The sequence below is a fragment of the Schistosoma mansoni genome, chromosome 3, assembly GCF_000237925.1.
Source record: "Schistosoma mansoni strain Puerto Rico chromosome 3, complete genome".
Classification (NCBI taxonomy): domain Eukaryota; kingdom Metazoa; phylum Platyhelminthes; class Trematoda; order Strigeidida; family Schistosomatidae; genus Schistosoma; species Schistosoma mansoni.
In genome coordinates, this window is record NC_031497.1 from 22,434,853 (window position 1) to 22,446,856 (window position 12,004).

Below are 12,004 nucleotides of genomic sequence, written 5' to 3' on the forward strand. Positions count from 1 at the left end.
TCAACTGCCTTCTGTTTTTCGGCCTATAGAGGGATCCAACCTAGTACCTGACACGTAATCTTCCCGTGGTGGTGATCATAGTCAATCGCAACTCGACGGCAACTACATTTGGTGATCCGAAATTGTGAACACTTTTTAGTCTGGAAAACCTCCCGAAGAAGACTACCACAGTGAGTGAGGGAGGGTGGCGTTACTGACCAGCAAACATGATGGCGGGGAGATAACTTCAATCCACCCGTGTCTGTGGGACAGAACATATTAATTACGGCTCCTTATGTCTAGTGGGATGTCACGAACCAACGGTATTGATGCGAAATTATTCATGCAAAATACCACTTTGAATCATGTTAAAAAAAAGCTGAATTGGTTCCACTTCCTACCGAGTAATCCTAATACAAGCAAACTAGACAATTGGCTAAAATTGAAGCCCACTCTATACCCTATAAAATCTAAAAACAAAAAAGAGAGTTCAAACAGCTTCTAATGTAAAGAGAGACAGTCATTTGTATCAGAATACTGTTTTCAGCACTTTATTTTATAATTACACAATTCCATACTTCCTTCTGAACTACCTTCATTTACACAGTTCCTTATCCACTCATACCTTGCCCACACTTATTTTTCTTTAACACATTAGTATGTTCTTACCTAATAAATACTTCAGTAACAGACAAATAGACTAAATGGTTATACCTTAACTATTCCTCAATGAATATTGTGTGCTCTGCTTTTCGTCCTTCCTTTTTCTTACACCTTTTTCAGCCTCCTGCAGATACTCCACCGAAAACAGATATGGCACGGGTGACTTCGTCCTACACCGGTATTAAAGCTTCCGATGTTCTGGAGGGATATAAGTTCGAAACTTCTAAAAGCCCCCAACTTCGCATGTATCTATTCTCGACCATCAGTTGTTTGCTGCAACGCTACCTCCATAAAGTGCGCCAAGTATGATATTGACATGTTTCTTACGAAATCCATTTACATTCATATCTTATGAAATATCAACCCAGCTGAGTAATTTTCAACAGTGAAAATTGTAACTTCTTTAACAATTTGATCTTGCCTGTAAACCGGCATGTTTCATGTAACAATCTGTTATTTGAGAATAAATTATTATTATTATTATTATTATTATTAATATCTATCTATCCACTTTTGTTGCACATTTTCGTATTGATATTTTCCAATATATAATATTCGAAGAACAACTTGATATGGTGAATAACGATAAGGATGGAATTATTATAATAGATTCAGGTATTCAGACCATCAATTTTCGACCCATCTGCCTTATTCCCAATGACCCTAAAGTTTGGTTCGCGGCACTGAAGTTTCGTTTCAAAATCCGCCGCATAACGAATCAACGGCAGAAATACGCTTGCGCTCTGGAAACGCTACCTGGGGATCACTTAGCTGCTATTCGTTAAATTGTCCTCAACCCGAATGTACCTAACGTTTACGATCGTCTCAAGGAGACGATTCTTAGGCATGTCCTCCCTCCGAGGGAAGAAAGATTGCGAAATTTATTAGCACGTCACCCCATGGGTAGTGCTAAATCGAGTCACCACCTCACGTGCCCACGATTTGTAGCAGGACCCACGACAGCCGATTCCGAAACTGTTAAGGAATTATGGCTCAAATCCCTACCAGTAAATATACAACCAACTATCACGGTGATAGGGATAACTCTATTCATACCCGTCTCAATTTTCGAAGCCGATCCAATATAAAAAACCCTAGGTCCCCGAATCAGGTCACGCTACCGTAAAGTCGTAACTATTCACCCTAAGAGGGCATCTTCCAAGCCACCTCAAAAGGCGGTTTCGGAAGCGAGTTCTAGTTGGTGCTGGTTCCATCGTGCCTTCGAGCCCAATACCCGCCGTTGTCGAGCCCCCTGCCCACACAAGGCGGGAATCTCTCGAGCCAGCGAGTAAATGCAGTGGTACTCGACGGCTCTTCACCTCACGTTGGTCGTTTATTTTATGTGCACGATTATCGCACCATCACTAGGTACCTAGTGGATACAGGTGCCCAAGTTTCTGTCGTACCTATTGGTAGCAGTAAATTTGAAGCTACGATGCTTCGACTACGAGCTGCGAATGGCTTAGTCATTCCTTTCTATGGTACACGACAGCTTACGGTCAACCTGAGCAACCGACGACAGTATCTGTGGACGTTCACCATTGCCGGTGTTCTCATAGCCATACTCGGTATCGATTTCCTACAGCACTATGAATTGCTAGTCGATTCACATAGGCGGCAGCTATTCGATACTTCGTGGAACAGCAAATTCATAGGCTTTAAAGCTCAAGCAAACGCGTCCCGAATCACACACGCATTTTATTTGCGTGACAATATGTTCCACGATTTATTCTATAAATTCCCCCAATTAATTAAACCTCTTGAGGAGATTCCGTCGGTGACCAATCGTGCGGTACACCACATAGTCACCTGCGGAAGCCCAATGACGGCGAAACCTCGCCGACTGGCATCAAATAAATTAGCTTTCGCTAAACGTGAGTTTGACAACCTACTAGCTACTGGTATTATTCGTCCTTTTCACAGTACCGTGACATCAAGTCTCCACATGGTTCGGAAAAATGATGGGGTTAGTTGGAGACCATGTGGAGACTACGAGCATTAAACGTAGCTATACGTTTTGCTAGCTACCCCACTCACCCATAACTCAAGGGCATGACTAGTTTTTCGAAGATCGATCTAGTAGGAGCATATCATCATATCCCTGTCGCTCTTGGAGATATTGTGAAAACCGCTATCACGACTCATTTCGGTCCGTTTGCGTTCCTGCAAATGCCATTTGGATTACGGAATGCTGATCAAACTTTCCAAAGGTTTATCGATAGCAAAGCATCAGATTTAGATTTTGTTCACGTCTATATTGTTGATCTGCTTATCGCATCATCAAACATGGATGAATATTATCAGCACCAAACATTCCTATTCCAGCACCTTCCGGATAATAAAATAATAGCCAGCCCGAACAAGTTTGAACTTGGCAAACCAGGAATAAAATCTTCAGGTGGCATTATTAAGCAAGAGGGTATCTTACCTTGTGAGGACTAAGTACGTACAATAATGGAGTACACCATACCGTCCACACTCAAAGAAGTGAAGGTATTTCTCGTTTGACTAACTCCTACCGACGTTTCATCCCGCACGCAACAGAACAGTTAAAACCAATGACCGGCTGACCTCACGGGAATCCACGTAAATTTGAATTGAACAATACTGCGTGTACTGCATTTTCAGAGATCAAAACGATTCAAGCGCAAGCCACAGTTCTCGCTCATCCAGACCAAACAGCCACGCTTAGCATAGCGTTTGTTGCATCGGCTTTCGCCATAGGAGCCGTTGTGCAACAGCACAGTTCCGGAAGTTGACAACCTCTCGAATTTTTTCACGACGCCACACTCCCACGGGGACAAGATATAGCGCTTTTGGTCGAGAACTGCCAGCAGATCACTGTGCCATCAAACATTTCCGTCACGCAGTAAAAGGTCGCGATTTCATCTTATTCAGCGACCATAAGCCCTTAACGTATGCTCTGCATACCAAGTCTGACTGCTACTCACCATGAGAGTGCCGTCCATGAATATAAATGTCCGTATGTGGGTAAAGCAATGCTTAAAATGTCAACGATCAAAAGTGCACAGGCACGTAGCAGCCCAGATTGGCACGTTCGCTACGGCCGATGCTCGCTTTGATCATGCTCATACAGAGATTATGGGATCATTGCCATCATTGCACGGGTATGATCACAGTTGATCGACATGGCCGCGTCGAGATAGTCAGCATTGAGCGTCTCAAACCAGCACACATCAATGACAGTGACCTAACTGATAAGCTGAGATTCAATTCTGCATTCATCAAACCTTCTAGCGGGATCTCTACATCTACTTCAGATCTCCCACTAGATACATCAGAGACCTCATTCTCACGTCCCAGTCAACACCACGTGTCATCTGTACCATCTATGAGCGAGACTTCAGTCTCACTTCCAGATCAGCAGACCACGCCACCCTTGACTTCTGATGAGATTGCAGTCTCACGAGGTACGAACGAGATCACTGTCTCACGTTCCAGTCGCCGAGTACACCTACCCGTACGCTTTCGCGATTAACCTCCCAACTAACAACGGATATGGTATATGACTACACCCCTATACTGCATGCATGCCACACCTTCCTCTTTTTCTTCGATTTTTGTTCTTTATCCTGAGCTCATGCCTCCGACCATCGCCTCGTTAGTACTGTCTACTTCAGCCAACCTTGGTGAAAGCTGACCTGATCGCACACGCTGATAGCTTGACATGAAAACATCTTCGATCAATCACTTTCCACATTAAATATCAATCTTATTCTAATGTTGTTCAACGTATTGAGTAGTAATACTGTAGAATTATATGGTGTTAATATGAAATGATAATTACTTAGTATCTAACTACGCGCTTTATTCTGATTACAGTACAATAATTTATTTGTGTGGTCGTCAGTTCTTATCTGCTAGAATCAGTTTTGAAAAGATATGTGAGCTTTGACTAAGATCAGAATATTTTTGTACTACCAAGTGTTCGGACTTCAATCGGTTACGGATGAACGAGACCGGTTGTCTCTTCAAGAGATGTTTTGAGGATCTGTTTCATCTGCTAAGTCTTTTGAATAAAATTCAAAAGACTCTCTCTATCGATTTGTCAATGGACGCGTCAATTGAATCACAACCCCCAAAGATGTGTATACGATATCATAAAGCGGTTTGAACAAAAATATCATTTGACTAGGGGCGAGATTGGAACAGGTATATGTGAACTCAGTCAGTCGAAAAAGTTGACCAGGAATCATAGTTTGTAGTCCACTGCTCAATCAAAATAGCTTGTGAAACAGGTTCGGCAGTTATATCCTGAAGTCGTGAAGCTTCACAGCATAGTATGATCTTGTCTGCAAGTGTTACCTAATAAACAAATGTATCCATTGGATTCTGAGCTTATCATTTCGAGCTGAGTGTCTAATCCTCCATGTTTTTAATCATTTCAGGCTAGTTAATTGTAAATACAGTCAAGAGGCATAACATTTGTTTGTGTTGAGTGAAACGAAACTAAAGACATCGGACAATACCATAAAGCACATATACTTGAGATAAATAACTTCCACCTCAAATAGTCAACTCTACATTCGAACAATCTAAGAACTCACTGTCTATAAACAGGGATTATTGTATCAACAACGCAAACTCTATTCTATCGACTACGTATCACACCTATCATTTGTTTGGACATTTCCTACACCCCATATACACAATAAAAACACTAGGCAAGCAAACACAAATAAGCTTAGGTATAGTTTACTGGTCAACTTTTAAGTGAACATTTCAAATATATGACGCTTGTTTGAAACGATAGCGCTGACTGTAGAGGGCATGATTGTTGATCCGGCTATATATGTTCCAGATTCGTGTAGTATCAGGCATTATCGTACATGTAGTAGTGTAGTTTCTGCTGAACACTTCAGTTCACGTCATAACTCGCATTTCATTTGTTTTTCAACCTGACATGATGACATATTCTATACCGAATTGTTCGCAGCAGACAAATGTTAATAAATGCAGGTTCTTGCAGTGAAGTATTCAATGAAAACTACACTCTTGGGCTCAACACTCACCCATTAAGTGAACGGAAAACACTTGAAAATGCTATACACTAGACTCCTAATGAACATTTATAAAAAGACAGATAATCTCACATGATTGTGGATAGCTCGACTACGCATTCCAGAGATTACTTTACATTTCAGCATTCAGTAAGTGTTGGATTACTTACTATTATCATTATTTGCAGGAGTTGATAGTGCACACAAAAGTGTAGTATACTCCAATACGTTTTTCATATATTTTGGACTGATACTGAATAAGATCATGATGGTGATTGTCAAATGACAGCAGCTTCTGTTAAAGACATCATTTATGTGTTTGATGTACGTGGTTAAGAAATTCTTTGACTTGTTCTTTTGTAGGCTGTATTGTTATTAGATTATCATCCTATCTCGTATATCCGTCACATTTTACCCCAGGAAAAAATGTTGACGGGCACTTACCAGTTATTACATGCATATGGTGGACTTCGTTTCCTATATATCATATATAAGGCTCCAGCAATTGACACTGACGCGTCTTCATCTTTGAAATAGACTAATTGAAGTCAAAGTCTGTAACCCCTATGACTGACGACTCAGCGCCAGACAATGATAAACCATTATCTTCTGAACCGTATGCGTCTTATCCACAAATATCGCTGCCTGATTCTCCATGTAATGACCCCTCTATCTCTTTGTGCAGTATGCCAACGGTAAGACTAATTGACAGAAGAGGCACATTACCCACATATATTGAAAAGTTGGCACAGTCTATTAGACAGCATGCTTTACTAAGGCCGAAATTCAAAATACTAAAAACCAAGGAGTCTAACAGTTTATCTCACACTTGCGAAAATACTGATCGATATAGTACTGATATCTGTCAGTTACAAAACTCTTTAGCCCAAATTGACAGTCGACTTAACCAATAAGCACCCCTAACACACATATGGGCTATTAATACTAGTAAAAATCTTAAACGACAAGTCACTAAAGCTGAGTGTAATTTAGAGTTTGTGGCTAAAGAAGTGACGATAAGAGTGATTTCTTCCCATAATGCAGTTGTATGCAATCTCCCTGATCCCTCGCGCACAAATACGTTAAGGGATATTTACCTTAAAACATGCGGCACACTGAACGTCAACTGCCAATTCATCTACCTTAGAAAAAGGTCAGATAGATCGACTTGCCCTCTCCTGTTTAAGTCTAGATGTTGTAAAGATACTAAACAATTTATTGATTCCAGCATAAATATTAGCTCATCAATTCCATCCAAGAACATAAAATTCAATCCTGACCTAACGCCCTGTCAACGTCGTGTGAGAAGACGTGAAGCGATAGAATTGCATGATAGTGTTATAGTAAATAACCAGCTAGAGACAGATTGCAATACAGTGAATAATATGAAGCATATAAACAACAAGTATGATGTCATACCACAAAAGGCAGGTTAATCCGTAGATCTAGATGAATGTGCAAATTCGAAACCTTTGGATAAGATACGGTTCCCAGCTGTCACTAAAAGGAATAACGACATCCCTGATCCCAACTGTTCGCTCAGCAAAGTACTGAATTGTGAGCCGTGTGACGACACACAAATTCAACTAAACATATTCACTTGGAAATTAGTCTCCCTAGAGATGCATTACGAATGAACCTAAATTCATCTCACAGATGCAACGAAACTCGTCAGTTCTGACAAGAAACTGCGAGGAGACAAAGTCGGCTTCCGTGAATTCTTTTCATTGTTTGTCTCATTCTTATCCATTAACTGGTGAAGTCATCCAGGGAAGTGTATGAGGTCTACTCTTGTTTCTTATGTTTCTTATCAATAGCTCTGTAAGTATTCGACATTTGATGCTGACGCCATTAGTTTTGATCGACTCACCTAGTTGAAGGCGCTCGGATATTCATTTGCATCAGATCCCGACAGGGTACACCATGCTTCATATCTCCTACAACCGCTAGTCAGCTTACATTAGTCGCTTCTTGGTATGTCAATAGCCTACCAAATACATCTTCGAACCTCTTCGCTTCTGACTTCTAATTTCACTAGGTCGGCACGTTTCGTCTATAAAATGTGTTACTAGTTAAGGCGTTGTCAAACTCCGGATACATGTGGCATCGATAAGTCTTACAAACACTATCAGTGTGAAACCATATGTGCTAACAAAAAGTTTAAGGAGAGCTACCTACATCAGTGCACTCAGTCATGAGTTCACATAGTCGTGATCACATAGTCGTATTGAGTAGTGTTTATTCTCTAAACACTATACAAATGAACTGTTAAGCTCCGACAATGTATCAGAGCAGGCAGTTCGATCAATAAATTTGAATGCACACTGAAACTCTCATTCGATGCTTACCATGGGAATCTTATTTCACCACAAATGACAATGACACTGAGCTTTCCAACATATACAACAGCCTGACTTATTGCCTTAACTGCACCTCCTCAATTACCGATCATGTGGCTCATAGTGCTAATAGGGGCTGGAACACTTCTAAAACCTTTAAGGAAAAGCACCATGATATATATGCTCTTCAGAGAATGCGTAACTTTTTTGACAGAAATGATTCATCTCGACTCTAGTATCTTATGACAATGGAGAATAAATCCTTAGGTAGTAAAAGCTCAGAGTTATCGATAGGTCGATCATCCTGCCCAGTGAGTAACCGATACATTTACTGTACAATTAAATTATTCGTGTTGTGTTTGAACCTTTCACGGTAATATTATACAAATTCGTACTGCGTACTTAGAAATCAAGTTATTGACTTTGTTTTGTTCAATTACTAGACTTACTGGAATTAATACGACTTAGTTATTTTGTTTTAAATTCACAAAGGCGATCGATATAATTATTATTATAGTTATTACTACTATTTACGGATAGATTACTGTTACATAAATGCTGTGAAGCAACCATTTTGGGTGGACATAAGCGAAGTTTGAATACTTACATGAAAAAAACAAAACGTCCAAAGTTCTACTTTGGCATTCAATTAGATAGTTATCGGATTAGGTGCTCTATACTTGTAGATACCAAGGTTCCTATGGTTTCGCTAATGTCTCTTCACAGTCATCCTACTTCTACAATCAACAGGTATTAGTACAAGAGATGGCAAGAAGTACTTATTTAATGACATGTAATATACTATTTAGAATCAAATGTGCACATGAAATGAATAGAATACCTCGAGAATACTGTATCTAGACTATACAGAGAGGAAACTGTTATGAAGAGCTTGCAGAATCCTAATTTAAATCCATCCGGTAATTTTTCGGATAGCTTGAAGCTAGTTACACTTAAACCAGTAAGAACGTACTTGATAAGTAGAGAACAAGACGTTGTCTATAGATAACCAAACAAATGAGTCTAGTGAAGTATAACCCGTCAGTGATTTGGTATAACAACCACTTAAACCTCAAGATTGAGTTTAACAAAAATAATTAGGCAGCCACAAGAACGTTTTAAGACAAAATAGACGAACTGTAGATAACAAAGTGGTAATAGTTTCACTTTAGTCTAAAAGCAAACGCGATTAACATGAACGGTGAGAATAAACGTTAGAAGGTTACAACTCAGGTGAAAGGAAAAATCATTGTCATTTGAGGTGTAAACATGAAGGATTTTCACAAATACACGAAGAATATTAAGTAATAGCAGTAATCTTATATTACCTTCTCATCCGACAATAAAACTGTTAATCTATATGTGATACCAAACGGAACACGAAATAAACCTCAAATTGTCACATCGAATAATCTTTAACCGTAATACAAAGTCGATATTAGTGTAAGTACCAGTCGGACGTGTTAAGGCAAGTAAATAGAGCCCATTATTGGATAGACTACTAATACATCCTAACAGCTTGAGATAACTTACGTAACTGAATTATTCAGATTGGTCGGGCGAATGACACCAAATCCATGAAAAAGCAAGTAGTTAAGCTTTCATTACTGACTCAAAGCAATGAAACTAATGGACCAGTGGATATGAAAACTGGTGGCCGATTCTGATGTTTTTAATTTTTTGATTTAATTGCCACTGAACACAAACTTAAGTCATTTAAGTCTACTACTCCTCGAAATGCATAAAAATCTATCGATCTTACCACGCCTGAACAATTTGATGGTTTCGCAATGTCCTTGGATCGAGTCAGAACTCCTCATTCATTTTTCCGCTGTCCTGAAAATAATTGTTTTCAAGGGATGAGTGGTCATTCATACGAACACATGCTGGCTAAAAGCTCAGTACAAAAGCATATGCTTCGAATATCGAAAAAATGGCGGTCATTAGATCGTATATAGCATCTAGTACTGTGTCATGCTCAGACTGTTTATTCTGTCTTTCAGAGAGACCAAATAATTGATGCTCCCTAAATATTTTTGACGTCTTTTACTATTCACTTATGACCTTGACCGCGTTTATATTAAGTAGCCTATCTGGTCCATCCGAAATACAGGTTAACAAATATAGGTGTGAAAAAGTACTGCACGTTACATACACGGCGATATATGATCAAATAGTACACATCGTGGTCCTACTAAAAAAAAATTGACAACAGATAATCCAGTGACACTTCGACGCTTACCGTTAACGGTTTGTATTGACATCTCGTGATCCTTGAGGATGAAGAGATACAATGTCTGAGATGACTAACACCACTCATTGAACAATTATTGAAGATCAGAAAAGGTCAACCTGAGGATGTGAGAATCGTGACTCCATGATTCGGTCATGCAGGCGTGGTTATCCTGTGGAAAGTCTTTATCTCCACATTTGATTATCATGACTGGCGATCACGATAGGAGTAGTCAGTATAAACAGTGATATGACTTCGATATATGGTCTTTCCGATTGGGTGGTCATTTTATGGTAGGTACACGTCACTGGGTTATATCTATTGTTTTAATAACATAGATAAGTGCACTTATACCGGCCTACATCTAAATTCGACACATCCACAGGTATATAAACGTATCTTGACTACCAACGATCTCCGTTACCATAAGCCAAACTACGCTGACGTGAAAAATTAAGTAAAGACGTCCACGCTATTACAAAGTAACGCTATAACGGAAAGAATCTTTTAAAAACTACTTCCAGTGTTTTATTGGGCAGATGTCCATTTTCTATTATTCTCCTCTATCTCCTTAGTTTTACCGAGAACTATTAAACCGTTTTGAGCAACCGTAAGCCAAATTTCACCCTACGGATTACAAAGAAATGCGCATCTACACTCAGTAATTACTGGTCCCTAAATGAAACTGATGTATTTATTTTGTGGTGTTTAGGATGCTCTAATAATAATTAGGTGACCATCTCTGGTCACTGTCTTTCATAGGCAATAGAAACATTTGTTCGTGGTTGATAGATTACTCAATAAGCTTCCAGGATGCCAGAGGCTGCTGGAAACAGATTAACAAAAACCAAACGTGAATTCTCGCAGTAATAACTACGCTTGTTCAAATATTCAATATAGCTGGAAAATTTCCCTCCAAATCACGGAACAGTTACCAGTTAACGAAAAGTCTTTGATACCTGTTAATAAAATGTACTTAGGGTATCCATATATATAAGACTTTCAATCTTATAGTAACAGATGAACTATTTGACCGAATATGCAGCTTTCGAAGATTTTCAAGTTAATCAAAAGCCTATTATTAAGATATGTAGTAGTCTATTAATACAGTGAATAAGGCAAAAGACTATTCATCCATAACGAATTGGAGTGAACACTGTCATTTCATAATGACAGGTAATTACTAAATTAACGAAATAAAAATGAGAGTTGACTTCATAATTCTGTATTTCATAGTTTTGTTACATGTTCTTAGGTTGATGAACATAGCTATTCTCCTGACTCTTGTAGCAATTGAGAGCAGATAAACTCCACGTTCGATCATTATTTGAACTGATGGCGAGAACTGACAGAGAGACTTGTAGAATTATGTCCTATTTCGGCTTCAGTACATTTAACTTTGTTACTATAATAATATACCTAACCCCCAAACTGTAGATTTGTCACAACTCAACTTCTTAATCCATGTGGAAGTCGCAACATTGTCTATTCTGACTCGTCGTATCGTGACAACCACCAATACTATGTTTAACACTCACGAAGAACACATTTGCGTAGGGGGGTAAAATAACATATTTTTATGTAAATAGGTATTCTTTACAAGAATGACAACACCTGCAAGCCTGAGCCTTGACATGCCGATCGACTGTTCCCGCGTTCATCGCTGTTGACCTTCTCTTAGTGTTGTATGTTGAATATAAATATTTCAAGTATTTATGTACTTGGCATTTAAGACCATGTAGTTGGGAACCGACGCCATCACAAGCTTA